This window comes from Tenrec ecaudatus, chromosome 14 (genome assembly GCF_050624435.1).
Source record: "Tenrec ecaudatus isolate mTenEca1 chromosome 14, mTenEca1.hap1, whole genome shotgun sequence".
Classification (NCBI taxonomy): Eukaryota; Metazoa; Chordata; class Mammalia; order Afrosoricida; family Tenrecidae; genus Tenrec; species Tenrec ecaudatus.
In genome coordinates this window covers 49,912,259-49,936,596 of record NC_134543.1, presented here as the reverse complement: position 1 = coordinate 49,936,596, position 24,338 = coordinate 49,912,259, and the positions used below count along the sequence as shown (strand labels likewise).

General features: G+C 43.5%; 1 protein-coding gene across 4 annotated transcripts in view; it reads left to right on the top strand.

Annotated features, from left to right (window-relative positions):
- Positions 1 to 24,338, top strand: part of FBXO34 (F-box protein 34) — a 75,123-nt gene that overhangs the window by 37,006 nt on the left and 13,779 nt on the right. Inside the window, exons 1-2 of one of the 4 annotated variants that reach the window (XM_075531121.1) lie at positions 18,859 to 18,987; positions 19,813 to 19,986. The exons of 1 other annotated variant lie outside the window; for it this stretch is intronic. The gene's annotated coding sequence lies outside the window, so the exon portion shown is untranslated. Of the gene's footprint in view, positions 1 to 18,858; positions 18,988 to 19,812; positions 19,987 to 24,338 lie in introns of those variants that run through there. 2 more of the 4 variants (XM_075531122.1, XM_075531123.1) reach the window with 2 other exon arrangements.

The window sequence follows — 24,338 nt, the reverse complement described above, 5'->3', positions numbered from 1 at the left end:
GGAGGGAGGGAAGGGGTTATATGTAGATCTTTGTAATCAATCAGTTCCCCTTTTCTACCCCACCTTCTCTCCATCCTCCCAGTATTGCCACACTCACCACTGGTTCTGAAGGGATCATCTGTCCTGGATTCCCTGTGTTTCCAGTTCCTATCTGTACAGGTGTACATCCTTTGGTCTAGCCAGATTTGTAAGGTAGAATTGGGATCATGGTAGTGGTGAGGAGGAAGCATTTAAGAACTAGAGGAAAGTTGTGTGTTTCATCGTTGCAACAGTGCACCCTGACTGGCTTGTCTCCTCCCTGCAGCCCTTCTGTAAGGGGATGTCCATTTGCCTACAGATGGGCTCTGGGTCCCCACTCTGCACTCCCCCTCATTTACAGTGTTATGATTTTTTTTGTTTTTTGATGCCTGATACCTGATTCCATCGACACTTCATGATCACACAGGCTGGTGTGCTTTTTCCATGTGGGCTTTGTTGCTTCTGAACTAGGTGGCCGCTTGTTTATCTTCAAGCCTTTAAGACCCCAGACATTGTATCTTTTGATAGCTGGGCACCACCAGCTTTCTTCACGTTTGCTTATGCACCCACTTTGTCTTCAGCGATCCTGTGGGGAAGGTGAGCATCATGGAATACCAGATACTGGTTACTTTTAAAAAAATGTTTTAAAATAAAATATGTATTTAAAATGTGGCTCTTATCTTCTTTCTTTGTGTTTTTGGCTCAAATAACCATAAATGATTCCTGGCCTCAGTATAGGAGTCTCAGCATGAAGTAAACTTTTTTTTTTTAATTGTATTGGGGGCTCGTACAGTTCCTATTACAATCCATACATACATCCTCTGTCAAGCATATTTTTACATTTGTACATCATCATTTTCAAAACATTTTCTTTCTACTTGAGCCCTTGGTACCAGCTCATTTTTTGTTTTCCTCCTTCCCCCACCTTCTCCCCCTCATGAACTCTTAATAATTTATACATTTTATTTTTTCATGTCTTACACTGACCGATGCCTCCTTTCACCCATTTTTGTGTTGTGTGTCCCCCAGGGAGGGGGTTATATGTAAATCATTGGATCTATACCCACAATCTCCCCCCACCCTTCCCTTCCCTTCCCCTCCTGGCATCCTACTCTAATTATTAGTCCTGTGGGTTTTATCTGTCCTGGATTCTCTGTGTTTCCAGCTCTTATCTGTACCCGTGTACATGCTTTGTCTAGCTGGATTTGTAATGTAGAATTGGGGTCGTGGTAGTGGGGGGCCAGGGGGGGAACATTAAAGAACTGGAAGAAAGTTGAATGTTTTCATTGGTGCTATGCTGTACCCTAACTGGCTTGTCTCTTGTCACCCTTCTGTAAGGGGATGTCCGATTGTCTACAGATGGGCTTTGGGTTTCCACTCCATGCTCCACCTCATTCACATTGATCGGATTTTTTTGTTCTGGGTCTTTGACCTGACACTTCATGATCACACAGGCTGGTGTGCTGCTTCCATGTGGACACTATTTAAATTTTCATTGAAGGTGTTTGGTGAAATTTCTCTGAAAACGTGACTTTTATCCCTCCGCTTTGTCATCAAATCAGTTGCCACTGTGTCTTTTCCAACCAGGTGTGCACATATATTGGCACTTTTGGGGGCTTCATGCCAAAGTGGCAGATATGCCATATTCTAAGCCTGTGTGGTCTGATAGTAGAGACCGTCAGCATTTTATCAAACAAACTACATTCCAGTTGAAAGGTGTCTTTCCCCTTCTCTGTGTATGCACATGCGCTCAAGACAATGAGGAAAGATGTGTGCGTGTGTGCGTGCGTATATATTACACGTCAATCATTTACAAAACCGTTTAAATTAATGTTGTGTTAAAAGTGATGTTGAGATATGTATGTGATGACTAACTTTCCAAAAACTGTATAATATTTTGGACTTCATTTGAGTAGGCAAATGGAGTCTGGACAACCACATGGGAAGATGCTTTATACGAGCTGTCGTATATCTACAGCAAGCTCAACTGTAGGCTGTGTGTTGCTCCTTGGTCCACGTTGAATAAACGTTACTGAAACAGGAGGGCTTTTCTCCTCTGGAGTTGCAGTGCTTGTGTTTTCAAAGATCTCCTTTAGTGCCCCACACAGCAGCTAGTTGAAAATTGTATGATGTCATCATATTTAGCATTCAGTATATATATTTAAATTTACAGATGATGCAAAAATATAGGCAGTTTTTCAAACTTTTGTACTGGCAAAATAGGCCGTCTCTAGATCTTTTTTTTTAAAATCTTTTTATTGGGGCTCATAAGGCTCTTATCACAATCTGTGCATACATCAAATGAGCAAAGCACCCTTATACATTCGTTGCACTTGTCACTCTCATAATTCACCTTCCACTTGGGTTCCTGGAATCAGCTCGGTTTCTAGATCTTAATAAATGGAAACATTCCTTAACTAGTGCTTTCCAAAAAGTAAAAACATTTTTATTGTGTAAAGGAGGAAGGGAACTTGACATCTGCATTAGGGTAATTTTTTCCTATGTCCGATTATCTAATTCCAAGATTGTTTAATCTGGGATCCACCCATTTCATTTGGCTGCAACCTTTGCCCCATGGAAAGTAGGAACACTGAATGGCCATGTATATGTGTTTTGGCAGGCCACAAAAGCCCGGTTCTCCCCATTCCCATTGTCTTGAAAAGAGCCTGCAGTTCTAACTACAAATAAAAGGGTGTGACAGGAGGGCATGCCAGATAGCGATTCTTTATCTCCTCCAGTGTGGAGCAAGTCTGCTTTGTGTACCACTAACCTGGGTTCCCTTTCTGACTCTTAGCTGCACAGTGCAGGGACAGGACTGTGCCAGAGGGTTTCCAAAGCAGCAGTCCTTTTTGTGTGTGAAAATTTTATTGTGAATTGGGTGAAGGTTTTCAGAGCAAATCAGTTTGCCATTAAAAAAGTCCTATATTGACAGCAGAGAAGGGGGGAAGGGAGACTCCGGATAGGGCAAGATATGACAAAATAATGAGGTATAAATTACCAAGGGCACATGAGGGAGGGGGGAAAGGGGAGGGAGGGGAAAAAAAAAAGAGGACCTGATGCAAGGGGCTTAAGTGGAGAGCAAATGCCTTGAGAATGATTGGGGCAGGGAATGTATGGATGTGCTTTATACAATTGATGTATGTATATGTATGGATGGTGATAAGAGTTGTATGAGTCCCTAATAAAATGTAAAAAAAGAAAAGAGGAGAAAAAAATGATTAGGGCAAAGACTGTACAGATGTGCTTTATACAATTGATGTATGTATATGTATGAACTGTGATAGGAATTGTATGAGCCCCTAATAAATTGTTAAAATTAAAAAATAAATAAAATAAATTTTAAAAAAATTCCTATATGTTTTGTTTCATGAGATTGACTGCAATCCCCACAGAGTAACATCACATTGTCCTATTTCCTATCCATGTTTACAGTTCTTATTATTCTTCCTACTTAACTCTTATAAACTTTTTCTTAACTCTTCGGAATGCTGCCCCTTTGATCTCTCATGGCTCCTTATTCTAAGGGGGGTGGGGTCCATAGCTCTGGTGGTGGTAGGTGTCTTGCTGAGTTAGGTTTGACTCAGCAGGGCCACATGCAACAGAATGAAACACTTGGTCCTGCACCAGCCTCACAATTGTGATTATATTTATTCTCCTTAAAAAAACTGGTGATCATTTGTCTAAAGCTTGAGCCCTGGGGATGAGTTCAGTGTCAGAGCTGGAGTGACTCAGTGCTATCTTGTCCTCTCTTGAGGGGCCACCTGGCTCTGTCTGACCAGTAAGCCAAGTCTTTTTTGAATTTTTTAAAAATAATTTTGAGTTTTATTTCACAAGTTTCCCCCAATTTCCAGAACCTTTTAAAATGGCCATTTCAGAGCAGTTAGAAAGGTTTTTAATTTTATGGAAGCAGGCTGTTAGGTCTTTCCTCAGAACAGCAATGGGCTTGAATACCAACCAACCATACTTTTGCTTAGTGAAAACTCAAAAAACAAAACTCACTGCTCTATAGAATGGATTCTGACTGAGCGGCCCTGGATGACAGGATAGAGCTGCTCGTGTAGGTTTCCGAGACTGTAACGTTTTACTGCTGAGCTTCCTACCTGAGAGTAGCTGTTGGTTTCAAGCTGTTGACCTTGTAGTTAGTAGCCCAGTCAATGAGTAACCCACTATACTACCGGAGTTCTTCTAACTCTGGGATAATTTTAATTTTAAAACTTCAGGGGTCCATAGACTTGAATCCGGATTTTAGAAAATTGACATTTTGTTTTCAGTAATCTCTAAACTGAGCATTTCTTTCAAACTATAGTACCTGCAACTGTCTCATCAATAGAAAACGTAATTCATACCATATTTGCAGTTGCTGTCAGACATCTTGAAAATTTATGTTGGGCACAATTTGGAAATTATGGTACTTATATGGACTTGTCAGTAGAGCTTGTTATATATGGTGTATTCTGTTTGTATAGCCATTTTAATATGATTTTCCTCTGAGCTGTGTATATTAGCCACACACAGTAGTCGTAATGCCTTTGCCGTTCTGCCACGGGAGTTTTGAAGGATTTTACAGCACACAATGTCAAAATCCCGTGAGCTGCAGGCTCTGTGCCCAAATCCAGACCACAGCCGCTGCTGTCAAGCTGATGTAAACTCAGAGACCTTATTGGACGGAATCAGGTGACTCCCTAGGCTTTCTGAGACCGTAAATCTCATGGCAGCAGGCGGCCTCATCTTCCCTGCGAGGAGCTGCTGATGACTTCAGAATGCCGTTCCCACAGCAGCCTAACACCCGCAGCTCACCAGCAGGGCTTCCTTGTTCTGTGCAGAGACGACAACAAAATGCCCCAGGCTGATTCTGCCTGAAATGAAAGAACATTGAGAACAGTTGGGAGAGGTGTTGCCTATACAGACTAAATATATTGCCGATATAGACTATGATATTCCTCTGGTAATGAGCAAGTTAGCTAGAAATAAAATCATGGCGGTGAAGAGAAATTTATGATCATCTCTACTTTAGATGTACTTTTCTTAACAATATGATGTTTCGTTTGGGAGATGTAGAAGAAACCTCATATTCGAGGTTATCTGTTGATTTTCAAAAACAAGAGTACTAGCTCGCCAAGACTGAAAGTTGCCCACACAACACGTGTAGTACACGCATGGCTGTCCAAGCAGAAGAGCTGTGGGAAGGCAGCATTACCTTAAAAAGATTAGCACGCATGCTGCAGAATTAATTGTGTGTGTGTGTGTGTGTGTGTGTGTGTGCGCGCGCGCGTGTGTGCTTGGTGGATTTTTTTCTTTTTAGCTTTTACCCCTCTGCTTGCTTGGCTCTTAGTAATTTATGTATGAATCACTTAGGAGGAAAGAAATAGTTATTCTTCAGATTTGTGCAATTTAAAAATATAATTCGGTAGCTCACATTGAGCACAAAGACTTGGGAGCTGGAGATCTGCCCTGGGGTGTGGGTTATTCCATTTGTAATGCAGCTGTCTTTAGATTGGGTAGGGTGGGATTTGCATTCCCAAAGTTACACCGAGTTTCCAGATTCTTAACAGTTGGTATTAGGAGTGACTGTTTTTAATAGTGATAATGAGGTAGCGATTCCCCAGAGGAGATTTAGTCAGGGACAGAATTGTCAGAACCCTAAAATAGTGTTGTTGGGGGTGGGGAGGTAGCTCCGGATGGAAAAGGCAAGCGGTTTCAAAACAGCTGAAAAGTGGCTGGGGGCGGGTAGAACAGAGGGTGAGATGGCAAGAAAGCCAGCGGCCCTTCTCTGCAGGGGCAATCCACATGGTCTAGGAGCCCCAAGAGATGGAGTGGCGTTTTCTGGAGGCGCTCTAGTGACAGGGTTTGAGTGTAGTGACAGTAAGTGTGGGAGTATGTTCTCTGTGTAAATTAGCAAAATATAATTTGACTTTCAGGGAGGAAAAATTCTTTTGGTAGCAGCTTTTTTTGGGTTGCCAGTTGAGATTTCAGAGAGAGAGAGAGAGTGCATGTGTGTGTGTGTGTGTGTGTGTGTGTGTGTGTGTGTGTGTGTGTCCTCGTCCAAGTGTATGAACTAGCAAGGGAGGTGTTACTGGGTGGGGTTAGACAGAATGAACATGTAGACCATGCCTTCAGGTAGACGGGACCACCTCTGCTTGAAGTGCCAAAGGAACCCCTTTGTAGGTTAGGGCTTCCCCACGCTGCCTGCCTGCCTGCCTGCCTGCCAACCACAAACCATCAAGCCTTGCTTAGTTTTCCGAAGCCCAGAGATAATTCTATATTGAATCAAAACAAATCAAATTACTCTTAAGGGAATAAGTGAAAACGTGTAGCTGCCTTGGCTGGCCTGGCGTGTCTGTCTGTAAATTGCAGATTCCTTCTCCATCCAGTGATGACCATCCCTCGGAAGGACCCAGGGATGCGAAAGTGTTTACTTCTCCGGGACACGTTTTGTATTCTGACCACCGTAACTCTTAGCTAGATAGGATTTAGCTGACAGCTATATAAGGACGTAAAATAAAAACGTGTTCGAGTAATATAGTGTGCATTGTGTACATACCCTGGAAACTTTTCGTTGAGTGTTGGCACTTATAAAAGTGTGAAAGAATGTGCCTCAGAGTGCACATTCTCAAGTTCATTGTGTTGATCATTTCAGTTTCTCACCAAGGAAGTGGGACAATGGTCTGTGTATAGTTCTTGGAAAGAGTAAAGTTGCCAAGGGCAACCCCCTGGTGACACGGGGTCATCTGGTGTAAACTGGAGGTAATTCCTGCAAGATAATGTGTGCTTTTTCTTTTTTTAAGAATGATTATTAATTGGGAGTTAATATCATTCCATAGTTCATTCACATCAAGCAGAATTGTACAATTGCTACCATAGTCAGTTTCCAAACATGCCTGCTTTCTTTTCTTGAACTGGGCTACATGGAAATATCTAAAGATATTTGGGGCTATAAACAAATTTAGAATATGAAACAAAACATGACAACAATAAATAAAAAGAGAAAAAAATGGGAAACGCTAAATGTTATTTTTTAAAATAGTGAATTAAGACTTTCTGAACTCTTGTCACTAGTTTTTTTATTTTGTCTTTTCAAAGCATTAAATATATAGAGTCAAATAGCTCTTTAAGACTTGTTTATGCAAAGTTACTTCTTCACTCACCCCATCTCCTCCCTCCCTTTTCTTAGAGGCAAAAACTGTACTTCTAGTTGACAGTCCAGCCCTCCCAATTTCTTCTTGCATAGAACTGTGTTGGCATGATCCTTCGCTTTCCCATGACGACAGTGCGGTGGTTAGCACTTTGATTAGCCCCAAGTCCTCTTACTGCTCCCCGACTCTCCTAACTCCTGAGTGTGCTGAGCTCCTTTTCAGGGTTGACACCGTTAAGAGAGAAAGTGCTGTTCACGGTGAAGCCATGTAGTAGTCCATGGCCATGATGGAATTTACTGTACAATGTTTGGCTGTTATCAGTGGTGTTTTCTTTTGTACCAGCATCTTGCGAACGTAGTGCAAATTGCAGTTTGTCTAAATTTCCTGTAAGGAAAGTTGTGAGCTTCAGATCCTGCAGATCAGCTTCCGTCAGGACTGGGTGCCCAGGGTTAGTATATGCCACCGTTTGCTGGGACTTCTTATCCCTTTGCTCCTGTCGCTGTATTTCATGCTAGGAGAGATCTAACAGTCTGTTGTGTGCAAATATGTAAGAGAAGGGTGCTGAAATGGCGATTGGAAGCTGCCAGTGTGCAAATAGGGCGCACCAACGAGGTACCTCGCTGTGGGAAGACCTGCCTGGGCATATTTAGTTTGAGAATTTGTCAGCATCTTTCCAACTGTCCTCTGGTTGGTGAGACTTTGTCTCACATATTTTGGACATGCTCTCAGGTGAAACCAGTCCCTGAGTAAGGCCGTCATGGTTGGTCCAAAAGGGCAACAAGAACAAAGTCACCCCTGGTTGGGAGGGCTGATAGAGTGGCTGCACCAGTGGGATCACGTAGAACAATTGTTAGGACGGTGCAGGACCCTGTGGTGTTGAGTTGTGATGTGCATTGGGTTGCTGAGTTGCAGCCAAATTGACGGAATCTAACAAGTATGCCTGTTAGAATAAGTAGGCAGTTGCAGAATAAAGAGTCATAGAAGTCTTGCCTTCCATGCTGAAGGCCCTGGTTCGATCCCCAGCTAATGCACCTCATGTGCAAATACTAATCATTTTTCTCTGGAGGCTTGCATGTTGCTCTGATATGAACAAGTTTCAGTGGATCGTTCATTAAGATAGACGAGGAAGAAAGGCCTGGTGATCTACTTCTGAAAAGCAGCCTGTTAAAACGAAGCACACTTGGTTTCAGCAGTAACCAATCAGGGAAATGATGCAGGACCAGGCAGTGTTGCCTCCTGTTGTGCCTGGGGTCACCTTGAGTCTGGGGCCCTGCCAATCAAGCAGGGAGCAACCTGGGGCCACAGTCACCAAGGCAAGCCAGCCCCTGAAACGGACCAGGGAAGTTGGGGGTATGTGTGTTGAAGTTTTATCGGCATACAGCAGGAACTAAATTGAGGGGATTATGAATATGTAACAGATTTCAGAGGAATGGTCACGCATTGGAGAAGGCTGCTGATTCTTGACCAAGAGTTTGTGCTCCCTTACCAAAGTTCTTTTGTTCTGGGGTCACCTGTTGGTTTTGACTGCCTTTTCTGCAAGTTTGGGAGTACCCGATGTTTTTTAAATTGATACTTGCTGTGGGTGGGATTTCCCCCTCTCCAGGAAGCTAGGGCTCAGAAGAAACTGGTTATGAGGAAAGAGAGCAAGAAAGACCTACCGTGTTCATTACAGACTGAAATAGGTTTCAGCGTCCTGTAGCGATATCGCACATGCCCTCAGGGCGGGCGGCCTTGGGGCAAGCTGCAGAGTTCCCCGAGCCAGTGGCTGAGCGGGATGTTGGGTGGTCTCTGGTCAGCTTCTTTTTGACCCTGCTCTTGTGAGATGGCTTCTTTCTAAAGTTTCAATGTGTACGGATATGCCCCGACTAAATTAAATATTTGTGCAAAATGGGTTTTTGGCAGCTATTATTTGTTGTCTCTTTCCCGTCTCTTTTGTGTTCAAGAGAGTTGTTCTTTGAGTAGTTGTAACTTCTAATAACTAGCTATCTCATTACCTCCTGCCTGGCAATGAAGTGCTTTTCACACTCAGGATTGACCGTGGGAGGTAGCCCAGGTCTATTCTCTATGATCCGGACAAACATATAGAATTTGGAAGAGTTTGTTTTGTTTTTTCTCGCCATTGGTTTTTCATTTCATTCCCATGCGAACTCTTTGAAGACGAGAACTATGCCATTGCCTGTGGTAGTGTATTTAAGCAGATCCCCAGCAGTGGACAGAAGCTACCTGGTCAGGGCTTCTCTCAGGGAGGAGTTAACCCCTCAGTGCCCTCTGCCACAGGTCCTGCTGCAGAAGCCAGTCCGCCTCTGCCATGGCATTGCCCACTGCACGCATTAAGTTGAGAAAGTTTAAAATTTTTGTGTACATCGTCTTTATTAAAACTTTTCTTTGAAACTGGGTTACTGTTGGGAAAGCAGATGGCTCTGATAAAATGGGAACGTGTCAAGTACAAAAAAACAATTTGGATTAAATCATAATTAAAAATATCTTTAATATGACTCATCAAACAGTAGTTTTGCTGGCTGTTAGGTATTGTCATACTTCTTTTTTATTCATCTTTCAACAAAAATGGATCTGGAGGGTGAGGTGTGGCACTGCCTTGCTGTAAACAAGTTGACCCTTGCTACTATTTCCTAAGCTCAAAATCACACCTGCGGCCGGTGAGTGGGCACTGACCAGACCCTGAGGGGTCACCTGGGAGCCATGGTGCACTTACTCTCCCATGGCCATGAGGGTGGGTCTGTGAGGCCCAGGCCCAGGCCCAGGCCCAGTGGGAGTGCTGGCCTGGGGCGTGGGCATCTGCCCTTTGGAAGCTCTGTGAAGAGTCCTCCTGGACCTCACCCTGTTGTTCAGGTAGCCGTGACTGAACGTTTTTCAGGTACCAGGGGCCACGTTTATGAACAAACACCTTTTTTTGTTTTCTCAAGTACATCTTATCCCGCCCCTCTTTTCGTTAGTTACTCATTCTACATATAGTTCTACAGGCTGATACCATTCTTATGCCAGTCTCTAAAGATTTTTTTTAAAGGTTGAATTTATATTGCTATTGATAATAAAAGGCAGTAATCATGAAAACTGCGGGGGTGGGGTATTCAACTTAACATCAATTTACAGAGTTGTTGGAATGGAGCTCTACCATCAATTGGGGATTGCCTTCTGATAAAAACTAGCTCTGCCCCTCGAGTTTGTCAAGAGTTTTCGAAAATTGCCAGACGTCAGAGACAGAGCGACTGGTGTGCATCCACTGACTTCTGGAACCAACCACACTCATTCCCATTGAGTAGATTTGCCCCTGTGAGATTCCAGGACGGTAACTGTGGGAATGGCAAGCCTCGGCTTTCTCTGAGGATCGACTGGCGGATTTGACTCCCTCGTGTACCACTGACATACACCTGGGTGATGAGGACAAGAGAAAGGGCTGTGTGGAACATCTGGCCTTGGGACCAACCAGGGAAGAAAGGGAGATTTCCACAGGACTGGTGGTGGAAACTCACAGGGCACAGCTCTGCCCTGTTCTTATACAGGGTTCCTGCGAGTCAGCATCGACTGATGGCAGTGAGTTTGGTTTTGGTGGTGCTATCTGCTAACAGGTGGACTGCTGACTAAGGTGTGCAGTTCAAACCCAGCAACTGCTGAAGAGAAAGGTGAGGCTTCCCCAGGAAGATTTACAGCCTCAGAAACTCTGTGGGGCTGTGATGAATTAGAATCAACTTGATGGCAGCGGGCTTTGTTTTGAGTGGAGTTTATCACCCAGCGCACATTTGACATCAGCAGGGGGCTGGTCTCCACCTCTGTGGGCTGATGTGACTGGGAAAGCAATCCCAGGGCCACTGATGAAGTTCTTCATTCAGAAATGGTTAGGACATGAACTTCCCAAAGTAAAAGAATATTGAAAATGAGATGGTTAGTCAGAAGAACAAAGTTGTGATATGGGCCTTAGCCTTCTTTTCAATGAGTTGCCAAAAAATGGATCATACTTTCATCAGGATTACCTGGGCACTTTGTAACAGTGCGAGTGGACGCCTCCGAAGGATATTGTCCACAGGGGCCTTAAAATGGCAGGTGTTTTCCATATACCGTAGTCCCCTTCCCCGAAGGATAAAACAGACAGGTACCTTCCGCTTTCTCCCTTGCACTACAGCCTAAAATGGATGCATGTCCCCTTTTGTACAGACAACGTGCAACATTCATAAACGGCTTTAATGCTTACCTTCGTGCCAAGTCTCAGTTGGTGCAAAACCTTGGTTGAATGGAGCAAGGAATCAATACTTGCTTCCAGGTTGGTGCCTCTAGTATCCAGAGATCTGTCAAAAAATGCTAATAATGCTGAAATTGTATGATATGTGAATTATGTGCCAATAAGATATTGTAGACAAAGTAAGTAGTAAAACAAAACAAAATTCTAATCTGACTGCATTCTCTAAAATCCTGCAGTGGTACTCAGATGCCTGCAGTTTGGCTCATTTAATTTTTTCTTCTAAAATGACTTGTAAAATTATAAGATATATGTATTTGTTCAGAAATTCAAGCAACCCTTGAAATACATATAATATATCCATAGTCTTCCCAAATATCCAGTTTGCTGGGTGTGCTACATATTTCCGTGTGTCTGTTGTATTTGGAAATCACATGGTCTGTTTTACACTAATAGCATGGCAATTTATTGTTCTCCTTTACCTTGTGTCCGCCTTTGGATTGGGTCTGTGCACTGTATGTCATGGAAATCAATTCCTTATGCATATTACAGATTGTTCCCCCTCTTGATCTATTGCTAGTCTTTTAATTTTGGCATCTTTTCTCCACATAGATTTTTTTTTCCTAAATAGGCTTTTATTAAAAAGGAATTTAAGTTTACAAAAAAATGTGCATGAAACAGATTTTTAAAACAATACTTTAATTGGGGGCTCTTACATCTCATCACAATCCATATATTCCTCCAATGTGTCAAGCACATTTGCACATATGCCGCCATCATTTTCAGAGCATTCTCTTCCCTCTTGAGCCCCTGAATATCAGCTCCCCATTTCCTCCCCCTCCTTTATGAACCCTTGATAAGTTATAGATTATTTTTTCCATAGTTTACATCATCCTCTGTCGCCACTCACCCACTTTTACGTTATTCATCCCACTGGGAGGGGGTTCTAGTTTGATCCTTGTTATCAATTACCCCTTTCCGCCCCCCCACCCTCCCCTAATCCTCCTGGTATCTCCACTCTCATTGTTGGCCCTGAAAGGTTTTTCTATCTTGGACTCCCTGTGTTGCAGGCTCTTATCTGTAGCATTGTGCATGCTCTGGTCTAATCAAAACAGATTTCTCATATACCCCCTTGCCCTTCACATTACTGCTTCTATTGACATCTTCATCTTCCCTTCCGTGCAGTACCGAACTGAGGAACTGGTATTATACATTCTTGTTCATGAAAGCCTATGGTGTCCTTTAGCTCCTCCTAGGGAGAAAGTGAGGTGTTCTACTTCCATAGGAAATAAATCCATAAGAGCGGTTCTGCCTAGTCCTCGAGGGTCACCACTCACTCGTGGCAGTGAGTTTTTTTTTGTTTGTTTTTAGTTTTACCAAGTGAAAGTATGGTAGCTTGGTATTCAAGCCCACCAACTGCTCTGAGGGAGATGTAGCAGCAAGCCTTTCAGACTGCTCTGACATGACCACTTTAGAAGGTTCTAGACAGGAAGTAGGAAGCCCCATCTTTCTCTTGAGGAGCTGCTGGTGACCTTCCTCGTTGCCATGACCCTCCCCAAACTTGCTGTGCTTTCCTAACAGTCGGTCTGTCTGGATGAGAAGTCCAAGAGAAGACAAAGCGTTGCTGTGCGTTTTCTAATTATCGTGCTGTTGCATTGGTCAGCTTTTTTTAATGTTGGTATTTTGTTGGGCTCTTTTATTGAACTTAATATTTGACCAAATAATGTTTTATTTTAATGTTTAACTTGAAAGAGTCTGATGATATGTAGTGTCCCCAACAATGGCAGATTTTTGTCTCTTCAGTATTTTAATCTTGATTTTTGTAATATGCTGGTGACTAGCATCTTTGTGTTGTCGTTCTTGGTTTTAGGTGGGAACTTAAACATATGTTGCTGCTGTACTCATAGATGCCTTTATCAAGATAAAGAAGTTTTCCTGAGTCCCTAATTAACTAAGGCTTGTTGTCAGGAATTAGTGCTCCGTGTTTCTGTTTCAGAATTTGTGGAGATGCGCCTTCTCTCACTGCTAGTTCTTAGCCCTCTCAGGCTTGAGTTACTGCTTTCCCTGGTTGCTTCCTGTTCCTGGAGGAATTTACTTCCCAGCCAAGTTACTGCACCTGAACTTGGTGGGTGTATGGATTTTCTGATGCATGACCAATCTGGAAACCTGTTGTTTTTGGAAAAAATCTAGAGCTATGTTCAGAGACAGTACAAAGCTCTGCATGTCTGACAGGTTTATTTTCTTCTGCTCTCTTAATCCCTTCATATTTTTCCCTATAAGCTAAGCAATTGTCAAGAACCACTTCTTTAACATGTTTATAAATATACTCCATAATTGGTTCTACTGCTCCTTCCAGATAAAAAGCTAAAGAATGTCTGAATCCTCAGTGAAGTGGCAAATTATCTGTTAATAGGGTGCCTGTCACCATAGTAACAGGTAACCAACTAACTCATTCTTGAAGAGAGGCAGGATGCTTTTCACACCGAAAAACAACCTCCTGCCATCTACTCCACTCCATCCGAGCAACCTCCCCATCACAGAAGAGCGTTGGGGCAATTTGTTGTTTACAGAAGCAATAGCCTCATCGTTCTCTCAGATGCTTTTCAGAGGGATGGAATATAATCCAGGTTACTTTGGTAAACTTGACCGCATGGTCTGCTGAGGTGTGTGTTAAAAAAAACCAAAAAACTCCCACCCCCACCCCTGGGAGTATCATACCCTCAGGCGAAGTTCCACCTCATTACAAAGCTCCAAAACAAATGCAGGTGTGCTTTGCTTTCCACCCGAGGGTGATCAGGAAGCATCCTACTACAGTTTATTGTGTCCCACCCTGCGCCCCCCCACACTGAAGACTGGGGTAGAGAAGGTTGGGAAAACTAGAAAAGTAAATGAGGCAAAAGTGATTTTCAGACGTTGGACTACATGGGGCCTTTGATAATCTTTGTTTAGAGTTTGATGTCCCCCCCTTTTTTAGGTCTTTGCTTTGGGACAAGGTTGTTTGGGGCCTGTCTTAATAGGTTTGCTGTCTAACAAGTTTATTTGAAACTAAGATCTGGGGAGAAGGTTGGTGGGGACAGAAAAGAGAATCAGGGTTTGAGATTTGTTACCTGAAACCCATCAACTCTGCTTTCTTTAGAGGATCTTAAAAAAAAAATAGTTTCTAGATATCTAGTAAAATGTAGATGGCTATCTATAAATCTTCTAGTTTGGGAATGGAATTTAAAAAGTAAAAAAGAATTTAGGGGAGAATGATAATTCACTTTAGACTACCCAACTAACGTTTATGGGTAGTGATCCTAAAAAGCATGAATAACTTAATGATGCTTATCAGAAGCAAAAGAGAATTTGAGTTGCAGGAGAAAAACTCCCACTCTTTTAGAACATGTTGTGTTGACTAGACCCATCAAAGGACTCCCCAAGTCTGTCTGAAGCCTGCTTCCTGTCTTGGGCCCAGTGGATCCCAAAGTGAACTTAGAGCTGGTGTTTTTCAGAGAGGGGGACTTGATACTCTTTCACTTGCATAGAATAGTCTAGGAGGACAGTTGAGTGGAGCCTGAAAGGCGGCAGAGTGACAGATAAAAATGTCAGGGGTCAGTGGGGTGGGCATAGCAAAGGGAACAGCAGCAAGTGTAAAAACTGAGGCAGGTCTGTTTTTCTGGTGGTTTAATTCGACTGTGGTCAGAGTTGATGTGCTACAGTGAGCTTTAAAGGGCCAGAGAGAAAAATAGGAAACAAGAGGCAAAAGGTGGCCAGTTCGGGGAAACCCCTGAAGGACATGGCACATAAAATGAGATGGAACTTCTCCAACTGGGCCTGTGTAGACCATATGGTGAGCAAAAGTGGAATCTGAGGCTAGAGGAGGCACTGGGGCGATCCAAGGGACGTGGTGGCTTTGCACAGGGGACCAGCCATGGAGAAGTTGGTTGGTGAGAAGCAGTTGGAGTCTCAGTACGTTTTGAAGGCAGAGCCAACAGAGTGTGCTGGTGTCATTTGTGGGAGAAAGGAGGAGATGGAGAATAACCCAGCACTTTTCCTTTCACATTTGGGAAAATGGGCTTGTCGGTTACCAAGGTGGGAAGATGGTTGTGGGGGGCGGCTGGTGGAGGAGCATGCAGAGGGAGTCAGGATTTTGATTTTTCACATGTTGAGCTGAAGTTACTTGCTAGACATCCAAACAGAGGTTTTGAATAGTCTGTAGACAGACCGGCAGCCCAGAGAGGGGTTTGGACTTTGGTTTGCCTTTTCTTCCATCACGATTTTAAGCACATTGGAGCAACTTACAGTTGCTGTTTTCTTAGTTACGGCAGGAATTAGAGAACGCCCTGTTAGATTATCTTTGGGTGTTTAATATCTGTCTCACCTGTATGTTCCACTCAACAGAGAAAAAAATGATTATAGATATGTTAATGTCCTCAAAGGCATTGTGTGACTCGCTGAATGAACAGATTTAAAGCGTCCACTGGAATGTGAACCCTAGGCCTCTTGGGTTTTACTTTGCCCTTGGATTTTGTTTAGTTCATTGCAACAGGCTTTTTGGTGGGGGATTGTCAGATTGTCTTTTGATTTGCTTTCTAAAATAGTCTTACTGGTAAGGGAATGAAGGTCCGCTCCTGGGGTAAGACGCTGCAGGCACATGAATGGCAGTGGCTCGAATCCCGTGGACAGATTGTAAGGACAATTCTTGGTTCTGGTCGCTCTTGGCATGTCATAGACTTGGTGGTGCCGTAGCTCTGACTCTGTGAACGAAACATTTCCCAGTCCTGCCCCATCTTCACAATTTTCCTAGAGAATATTGGTATTTTTTTATTTCCTCGAGGCTATCATTTAAAATGTGGCATGTTTTGAGTTTATGGCGCATAAAGGAAACACTGGGCTCCCTTCCTGTAATCATGAGCTGGTTTTCCTTTTTTTTTTTTTTTAATGAGCTGGTTTTCATTTCTAAACCGTGGCCTCCTTTTCTGCACAATGGTTAGAGATGGCGAGGTGCAAAACCATTGAGTGGTGTGACACTGGTGCCTTTTGGGCCCAGATGGGGATACCACAGCGGACAGGCTTGAGCAGAGGGGGAGTAGCTGGTGCAAAGGGCCAAGGGGCTCATGAGTTTAGGAGCTTAAAGAAGGCTGATGAGATGTTTGTGAAAGTACTTTGAAGATTGAAGCAGTCCTTAGAGCTAAAGTGCTGTCATCTTTAGCGAACACAGCGCGCGCACACACCAACCCGCTGAGTAGTTAGTAGGCTGCCGGGTTTCCCTACACGTGGATTAAAAGGAAAAGGTTGGAGCCACAAGTCACAAACTCCAGCACTGTGTAAAGTGTGATTAATGCGACTTTATCGGGACTGATGGTCCCGTTTATGAGGTTGGCAGTGGGGAAAAGGAGTATAGGCCAGTTACCAGAGGTTTGGGGTCATTTCTGACTGACCACATTTTTGTGGACTTGGGCCCACGTGGTTCTGCTGTTCGGCCATCTGTTAACCCAACGCTGGAATCTGATCGTAGGTCTCTGGTCTTTTTGGTGGGGTTTTCTGTAATTGTTCGTAATTGAAGTACCTGGGCCCTCTGGGCGGTGCCCGATGGAGGCGGCTTTGGAGTCTGGGTGTGGACGGGCCTGCTTAGCAGTAATGTCCTTAGTGTCAGTTTTTTATTCCCCTTTAATCTATGTACACATGACCCTGGGCAGCTATGTTCAATGTAGTAAAGAATTACAGGCCAGGCTACAGTGTTTCGTGTTGGGACTTAGTGTCTGTGTATTCTAGTATTTATTTTAAAGGATGTGGTCTGGCTTTTGCAAATGAGAGTTGGGGGGAGGTCACCTTACCTCTAACTGAAGGCCTTCATGCCTCAGTTGTTGTGTGCCGGAGGTTATTAGCAACACGAAAGTTGGTTTCACACTCCTTAAGCTGACAGTATCAAGGTAAGAAACTATTGTGGAAGTGTCTGTTTACCCATGACTGGTCATTAGGGTTTTCTTTAAAATTGGATATTTCGCAGGAGTGTCTTAGCTTGCCTGGGGGGCGGGGGGGGGAGCTTCTACTTACCACAAAATATTCTTTGCAGAATAGTAACCTAGATGTGAGTGGCCACTCCCCATTCAAGAAACAAACCCAACATTTAAAAAATAATAAACATAACAGCCTCTCAGAGGATAGAGTGCTTGATCAGGAAACGGAGGGTGGAGTTGTTTAATTGCATCAACTTCCTGAGCTGACCAAATATTGATTAGTCACACTGTCGGAGCGTTCCAGTTGAGATGCTGGCTGATTGACTTGTTATTTGTGCCCTTGCCATGGTTCAGACTCTGAGCCTGGTCTCTGCACAACAGAAGGAAACTGCCCGGCCCTGTGTGAGCCTCAGTCCTGTTGGAGCCACGTGTCGGTCTATTTCACGGAGGATCCGCCTCTTTTCCACGGCTGCTCCACTCTCCCAAGCAGGATGCCCTTCTTGAAGACTGCTTGTCTAGTTCTTTTCAGTCTTTAGACTGGATATTCACTTCTGTGAACCTCTGCCCCACACCAACACTTCGTGCTGCATGCTTTGTGAAGGACACGGGGAGGAATCAGACTACTCCCCTCCAGATGGAGACAAGGAGGACTGTAAGTGCCCCAGGACAGGAACTGGGGACCAAAGGAGGCATATAAGTAGCCATTTGGTATATTGATGGAGTAACCTAAAACTGAACCCACTGCCAGCAAGTTGATTTTGACTCTTAGAGTTTCCAGGGTTGTCACTCTTTATAGGAATAGAAAGCCTCATTTTTCTTCAGAGGAACAGCTAGTGAGTTTGAACCACTGGCCTTGAAGTTAGCAGTGCAACACTTAACCCACCATCCCACTTGAGCTCCTTTCTGTTGATGTGGGAGTAGGTATGGGAATCGTGTAGTTGTGTAAGGGGGTTGGAGAAGAAAGGTCTAACAGGCAGGGTCAGTCAGTGTGAAGGGGAAGGGCAAAATAGAGGAGCTGCAATGACAGGTGTTCTTAATGACCAGCCCTGAAATGGCTCCTGAAGTTTTGGGCAAATTTGTGTATGTGTGCTCTCAGACAGCTTTCTGGGACAGAGAACTCAAACCTTCCCTCCGATTCTGAAAAAGAGTCCAGGTTCCAAAAAAGACCGAGACTTGTTGTGATGAGTTGTCAACTTTGAGTGGCTGGGAGAGTGGGCAGGTTTTGGAGAGAAATTAAAAAAAAAACAAAGCCCACATGAGGTAGAACAAATCTTTCCTTGTGAGAAATAGAGTGGGATTTAGAGAAGAGAGCCGGGAGTGCAGCTGGTGGAGGCTCTGCGGGTGGTGGGCTAGCGGGTTGGCTGCCTTATCCAACCAGGTTTCCCACACAGCAAGTTGGGTGAGCCATTGCAGTAGATTGAGCTGAGTGACAGTGAAGGGTAGGTGCTTTCAGGCAAGAGTGAGTTCTTAGCATTTCTCTTCCTTTGGTGTCTAGAATGCTGTGGTAGAGGAGCTCCTTGCCGGTGGATACTTTTGATGGCATGCCTCTCGTGTTTTGGGTGCAGTTGAGCTAGCTCCAGATCATAAGTGACTCATGTGCCTGCCTCATAGACTTGTTGGCTGTAAGAGTGCCTCTTAAAATATCTGTGCCTGAGCGTTGTGGGAGAGCCATCAAATACCAGACAAGGAAGCTGTTCTTAGGGAGGTATGGTCTGTAATGCTTTCCTTTTGGCCTGTTTTTCCTTTCTTTTTTCCGCTTGGACCTCTGTATTTTGGGGTATCTATTTGTCTTTGACCATTTCTTGGGTAAGGGAAACATTCTATCATGTGAACTTGAAGTGACCTTGGATTATTTATTGGAGGGTTTCCGGCAAGGACCATGAATACCCCTTGTAGTTAGAGATCTTTTAATACAGCTCATTTGGTGAATTTTAGGGACGTCATTTGGCTTTTGTATTCATTGCGAAATGTTCGTGTGTATGTGTATGTATGTATACGCACATACGGTGTTTAGAATACTGTAAAGTCTATTTTTAAAAGTTACCCAGCACTTAGGAAGTCTAAGGTGAAATACTCCTGCTTAAGTAAACTATTGGGTATCCTAAGTCTTACTGTAAAAAAATTTAAGTATATGCATTACACTTGGTTATATTAAGTATATTCATTACACATTCCTCATTTGTGAAATAGGGTAATAATTGTTTCTCAAAGTTGTGACAAAGATTACATTTATGAAATGCAAACATAATCTCTTTATAACCGTGTTCAGGTACATGGTAAACATTACATAATGACTGTTATGACTATACATAAAATATCAGTATTCATATGTGAATAGTATGTCCTATAGATTCTAACTAGATTGCTCATTTAGGTTACAGAGTAATTGAGAGCTGGATATGCTTACTTAAGTACATGGATTGATTAGTTGTGCCCAATACTGTTTTTCGGTTCCCTTTTATTGTTTTGGCTGCCTGTGTGTTTGTGTCTCTCCTTTTTTTCGTTGCTTTCTGATTTACTTCCTGTTCAGTTTTCAGTAACGGGTGGAGCCGGGCAAGAAGAATTTATGCTGGTGTCCCTTGTTTGAACCAGGAAGGAGTGAGGGGCCTCTGATAGCCTGGACCTGGGGTGGAGAAGGACTTAGGATGAGTCCCTGAAGAGCAGAGCTGACCCAGCCCACAGTTGACTTACCCCAAATTGGAAGGTATGCAGCTGGTTGTACATCATGAGCATTTCGAGGATCATTCATCTAGCATTTTCCAAACACCTCCATTCATTAGTTAAAGCAATTAATTATGGAAAAGTTTAATTATGTACAACTTCTCTTTCTCTCTACCACCCCTTCTCTCTCCCTCCCACCTCTCCCAGCTCCCCTCTCCCATCACTAAACTTCACTAGTCATCTCGTAACCAATCTTCTTTGAGCTGATTCTGACTCACAGCGACCCCTATGTGTCACAGTAGACCTGAGCTCCACAGGGTTTCCAATGACCAGATTTTTGGAAGCTTTCTTCTCAAGGTGCTTCGGATAGACTTGAACCTTCAAGTTTTGGGTTAGCTACTGAGCCTATAACATCTGTTGCTCCTCTCTGATCAGGTTACACTTTTTCTCCTCTGAGACATATAAGGGTCCCCGAGGGCGTCGAGGGTTACATGTTGGGCTGCTAACTTCAAGGTCGGCAGTGTGAACTCACCGGCCACTGCAGGAGAAAGAACCCCAAAGGGGCAGATCTACTCTGTTGGTTCGGGTTTGCTTTTGGAGGCTGAAAATTGGGGATTGTGTTTCGTTTTTGGATGTTAACACTTGCTGGTAATCAGTGTTTCACTCTACTCATTGCATAATGGTGATAAGTAATTCTGTCACTCTTGTTTACTTTGCATCAAAAACTATAAGTAAATGACATTCAAGATTTCGTGTGTGTGTGTGTGTGTGTTTGTGTGTGTGTGTGTGTGTGTGTGTGTGTGAATTGTCTCTATGTACAACTTTTGTAGTAGTGTAGTACATGATTTGCTGGAATATACTTTGTTGGGTAGAATGATTTCAGATCCTTAAATTTCATCTAGTTGGTTGTCTGAGCGTTCTAACATGGTTATTTTCCAATTAGAAGTTATATGTAATTAGGAATCAGTAGCTGCTCAGATCGGAGCCCTGGTGGCAAAGTGGGTTATATACTGGACTGGTAACTGCAAGATCAGCAGTTGGAACCTGCTAGAGGGTACAGTGGGAGAAAGATGAGGCTGTCTGCCCCGGGAAGATGTAAGAAGCTTTGGGAACCATATGTAGGTGCTGTCAGTTCAAACGGCCTCTGCTGGTGTTTGAAAAGCTAGTGCATCGTTTGTGGCCTCATAGCGTGCAGGCCTCCACAGTATGACAAACCGACAGACGGAAGTCTCTTGCTCCCCAAAACTCATAGATGTAGTTGAGTTTCTTTTTTGGATATATCTGTACTTTATATTCACATCCAGTGATTTTTGTATTTTCTGAACCTGCTTTCCAAATGAACTTGGACTTTTGAACATGTAAATACACATGGAAGGCAAGTTAAAGTGGTAGATCAAGAGATGAAACTTCCAAGTTCTCAGTTTGGTTAGATGGGCCTTAAGCAAGTTAATTTTTAAGTAACTCTTTAGAAATAATAGTATAATAAATTCCTTGCCACTTATCCCAATAGACCATACCAACCAACATCGGCCTCCTTTTCCTTCAGACCAGAACTAGATTGTGCCTGGCTACCACTGCCAATTACTCTGGAAAGGATCATAGAAGGTTCTCGATAGAGGGGGAGAAGAAATGAGAAGCATAACAAAGTCATTAAAGATCCAGGTTTACTGGTCATATAGAGACTAGTAGGACCCTCAGGACTGTGACCCTTAGTCGCCCTTCAGGTTTGGAGTGGAACTCACCCCTGTGTTAGAATGATCAACTGTTTAAGAACAGAAGGGCAGCAGTCAGCCAAGGACACAGGTCAGAGGGATAAGAAAGGGCGTGTGGAAACAGGAAACACAGGGAAGAAGTTGGATAAGTGATGGTACAAGGGGTGATTGCAGTAGGATGAGTTGACTCAGATTGTGTGTGAGTTGTGTTCCGTGTAAAACCTTCACATAATTCACAATAAAAAGTTGAAAATCACACACACCACCACCACCTCCACCCCCCTGCCAACAGCTTTGCTCTCTGGGGCTCATGGGTGATTGGAGAGATGTGGCGGGAATGTTTGTGCAGCAGAGATGAACGCCACACTCTCCCCCTCAGTTGGCAGGGGAAAGCTGTCTCATCCACACAGGTACAGCATTGCTCCAAGTTCAGCACATGGCTTTTGACTGAGGCTTTGGGGTAACGTGCTAAACCAGACTGACAAGGCTCCCTTCTCCTGGAAGATCACCTCTCACTGCAATTATCCCTAGGTGGAGCTGGAGGCACCCCTCACCCTCACCCCTGTTGGTTGCTATTCTGCCCAATTTTCTGAACATATCCACAACTTTTTGAGCAATTTAGAGCATGCTTTAGTGTAGAGAGCGAACACAAACCATTTTTTAAAATGTTTGTGACTTGAAATCACCTTTGAGATTATTCTGTAGAAAATAAGGGCTGGTCATTGTTTAATGAACAAGAAACCTGCGTGTGAATTCTGCGTGTACTGTCCTTTTTTATCTTGCCCTCCAAGGTCATAGAATGGGTTTTCTGAAGTAATTGCACACATACTCATTGTTAGCCATGGCTCATTTCTCCTGATAGCATTGGGTTGATCACTAGTTACTTTTCAGTCCTTTGGGATAGCAGCTAAATATAAATACGGTTTCTGCAGAGCCTGTATTTTCCCCCAAGAAATGACCATTTCAAATATTTTGTTCCCCTTGTAGACACTTGGCTTTTAATTTAGATAACTATAGCTTTATGTCAGAGCTCCCGAACCTGTGCTTCTGACTCCTTCCAAGGAGCATCCTGGCTGTAGCCCTTCCAAGATAGTCGTTTGTTCTGCTGCTGCTGCTGCTGCTCTAGGGCGCTCTGAGTACTCTGCCCGCGCCGTCATTCGGGCGCATCATTCTGCTTCAGTCTAGCTTTCCCATACATAGTAAAGTATGGAAAATACCATGACCTGGGTCAGGTGGCCCTCAGTCCCCAGAGGATACCCTTGATTTTCAGCCCTCTGAAGAGGTCCTGTGGAGCACGTTTACTTGATGCACTGTGTCTTTTGATATTTTGACTCTGCTTTCCTGAGTTCTGATTGTGGATCTAAGGAGGGCGAACTCCTTGACAACTTCAATCTTCACTTATCATGACGTTGCTCATTGGTCTGTTTGTGAGGATTCGGATCTGTTTTACATTGAGTTGTCATCCATACTGAACGCTGCAGTCCTTGATCTTTTTCAGGAAGGGCTTCAAGTCTTCCTTACTTTCAGCAAGCAAGGTTGTGTCCTCTGCATATTGAAGGTTGTTGATAAGCCTGTCTCCAATCCTGACACTGCTTTCTTCTTCATAGAATCCAGCTTCTCTGATGATCTGCTCCACATACAGATTGAATAAGTGTGGTGAGAGGGTACAACCCTGAAGCACACCTTTACCGATTCCGAACTATGCGATAGTCCCTGGTTCTGTTTGCACAGCTGCCTCTTGATCCATGCACAGGTTCCTCACGAGCACAATGGATTGTTCTGGCATTCCCTTTCTTCACAATGTTGTCTATAGTTACGCTCCACAGAGTTGAATACCTTAGCATGATCAAAAAAACACAAGTAAAGTTCTTTTTGGTATTCCTGCTTTTAGCCCCAATCCTTCTGATGTCAACAATGAACGCCCATGTTCCATATCCTCATCTAAATCCACACCAAACCTCTGGCAGCCACATGGCAGTGCCCTGCTGCCACTGTGGTTGACTTTTCAGCAAAATTTTGCTTGCATGTTACTCATGGGGCCACCTTTCTCTGGAACGAGTACAAATATGGATTTCTTCTCATCGGCTGGCCAGGTTGCTGTCTTCCAGGTTCCTTGGCAGAGATGAGTGAGTGCTACCAGTGCTTCCTCAGCTTGTTGAAACATTGCAGTTGGTACTCCATCAATTCTTGGACATGGTCTTTCAGTGCTCTGGGTGCTTACTCATGTGTTGTCTCCTGACATGGTTGAATGTTGACTACTACTTTTTGATATGGTCACACTGTGTATTATCTCTTTTGATCATTCCTTATCATTCATTATTTTGCCCATAATCTTTTAACCTTGCCAATCAAGTGTGAATTTTTTTGTAATTTCTTTCAGCTTGATATATACTGAGCGTGTTCTTCATTTTTGCTTTTCTAACTCGAGATCTTTGTGTATTTAATGATATTGCCTTCTCAAGCTGCCCTTTGAAATTTTCTGTTCAACTCTATCATTTCTTCCATTTGCTTTAGCTGTTTCAGAATCTCTTCTGACATCCATTTTGATCTTTCTTTCCTGTCTTTTTAATAAAGTCCCTTTGACTTCTTCATGTATGATATTCGTGATGTCATCCCGCAGCTCATCGGGGCTTCTTTCATTAGTGTTCATTGAATCAAATTTATTCACTAGATGTTCTTACGC